Below are 2,088 nucleotides of genomic sequence, written 5' to 3' on the forward strand. Positions count from 1 at the left end.
AGCTAGTTCCTGGGCTGTCGCCGTCGCTCTTCCTCAACGGGACGCCAGAGGTCGCCCAGCCTGGCAAGAGCACCGGCTGGGATTCGCGCAGTGCGGTCTCCAGCCTTGTTTTGAGGGCCACCTAGGCTAAGGGTTTGAGCTCACGCCTGTGTGTAGGACGCTCTGAACCCGATGAAGAGGGAATTGGGAAAGTGATTCGGCCCGAAGCCACGTTTCCCCCCTCCACTTGTATTCCCGCAACTCAAAGTGCCTTCCAGCGCCCGGGCTTCCCTGACTCTGCCAGGTGACATTCAAACCTCTGCTCTAGGCTTTCTCTGAGGACTGATACGGGCTTGGAATAGAAAGAGTGTTAAGATACTTCCTTCACCAATTGGGAAGACTGGACCTCGTAACTAATCCTCTTGGGAAAGAGGGGTGAACGGGAAGGAACTGAACACTGGCCATTCCAGGCAGATGGGTGGGTGGTCCTTGGACACAGGTCCCTTACCCTTTTATATTTACCTTCTGGTATCCCAGGGAGTCTTCAGGATTCTTAAGACAGGGCCAAACTCTGAAAAAAATTAGGAAGCCTATTCTGGAGGATAAAGCCTCTTGAAAAAAATCTCCAGGAATTAGGATTTTCAATCCATTTTATGCTTTTAGTCAAGGAAGAAAAAAAGTCAAATTGTTAATCATTGAATTCCCAGAGACTAGCACTGCACTCATAAATGGTCATCGAACCACTCTGAAATCCATTCCAACTGTCCCTGTGTTTACTCTAGATGAGTTTGCATTTTTAAGAGGACTCTTTGAAAAAAAGCAATGCTCAACTTAAAAGAGTAATAATAGAGTAGGGGCGGTGTTTGGAAAGAAAGATATTTGGAATACTGCAGTCTCCCTGAATCCCCCCTCAGTGAACACTGTGCTAAGCTGCTAGTTACCTTGGTTACAGCAGGGGAATCTCTACATCTAGATTTTGGCTAATGTGTCTTTCCAAATCCCTTCAGCCCCTGCATAAATTCATATATCTTGAAGTTCTATGAAGGCTCCCATTGAAACTGCAAACACAAAAACCCTGCCTTGTGACAGAGGAAGTTGTACAACAATGATAAATCTTGATCTAATTACAGGAGCCTCATTAAAATCCATGCATGTACTGGAATATAATGGAAATGGGCTATGTCAATCATAATATTAAATATTACATCCTCTTGTGTTCCTAAATTCAAGGACAGAAATACTCCTATGGTTCACACTAAGGACAATTCTGGAGCTATCTTAATAATGCAGACTTAGTACTTGTGGTAGATTGTATTTTACAAAAATGCTTGCAACCTGATTTCCACTACCTCATGCTTTTCCAGAACCTTGTCACTCCCACATGGAGGAGTGACATCTATATTTCTTCCCCCTTGAACTTCACCAGACCCTCATGCCAGCCTCAGAGAATAGAACATAGCAATGTTGACTGTGTGACTTATGAAGCTGGGGAATAAAGGGCAATCTAGTCCTTGCCTGGCTCATTCTCATTTTCTTGTTAAATACTCACATTGGAGTCCTGAGCTTCTATATAAGAAATGTAGGCCACAGGAGATACCACCTCACACCTGTAAGAATGGCTATCATCCAAATGACAAGAGATAACAAATACTAGCGCAGATGTGGAGAGAAGGGAACACTTGTATTGCTAGGGTGGCAATACTTGATGGTAATATACAAATATTACCTCAATTAAAAATAAATAAATCTTTTTTATAAATAAATCTTTTTAAAAAGAAAAGGGAACCTTTGTATTGGAAAGATGTAAATTGGTGCTGTCACTATGGAACACAGTATAGTAGTTCCTCAAACAAAAATTTTTAAATACGAGCCTCCCTGGAGGCATAGAAGTTAAGTCTCAGCACTATCACCACTGCAGGCTGAGTTTGATCCCTGGCCATGAAGCTGATCCACATATAGCACAGCAGACCTCTCCTTGTTCACCTGCTGCTCCCCTTAGCAGTGTATTTCTATAAATCCATCTGTTCCACTCTTTACCCTGTCTCTGGTGAATCCTCAATCTCTCTCTCTCTCTCTTTCTCTCTCTCTCTCTCTCTCTCTCTCTCTCTC

The 2,088-nt window shown here is 43.2% G+C and overlaps 1 protein-coding gene across 1 annotated transcript in view; it reads right to left on the reverse strand.

Moving 5' to 3' along the window:
* Nucleotides 1-2,088, reverse strand: part of ZNF41 (zinc finger protein 41) — a 722,252-nt gene that overhangs the window by 205,492 nt on the left and 514,672 nt on the right. The window lies entirely within an intron of this gene.

Source organism: Condylura cristata, unplaced genomic scaffold (genome assembly GCF_000260355.1).
Source record: "Condylura cristata isolate star-nosed mole 26May11 unplaced genomic scaffold, ConCri1.0 scaffold00027, whole genome shotgun sequence".
Lineage (NCBI taxonomy): Eukaryota > Metazoa > Chordata > Mammalia > Eulipotyphla > Talpidae > Condylura > Condylura cristata.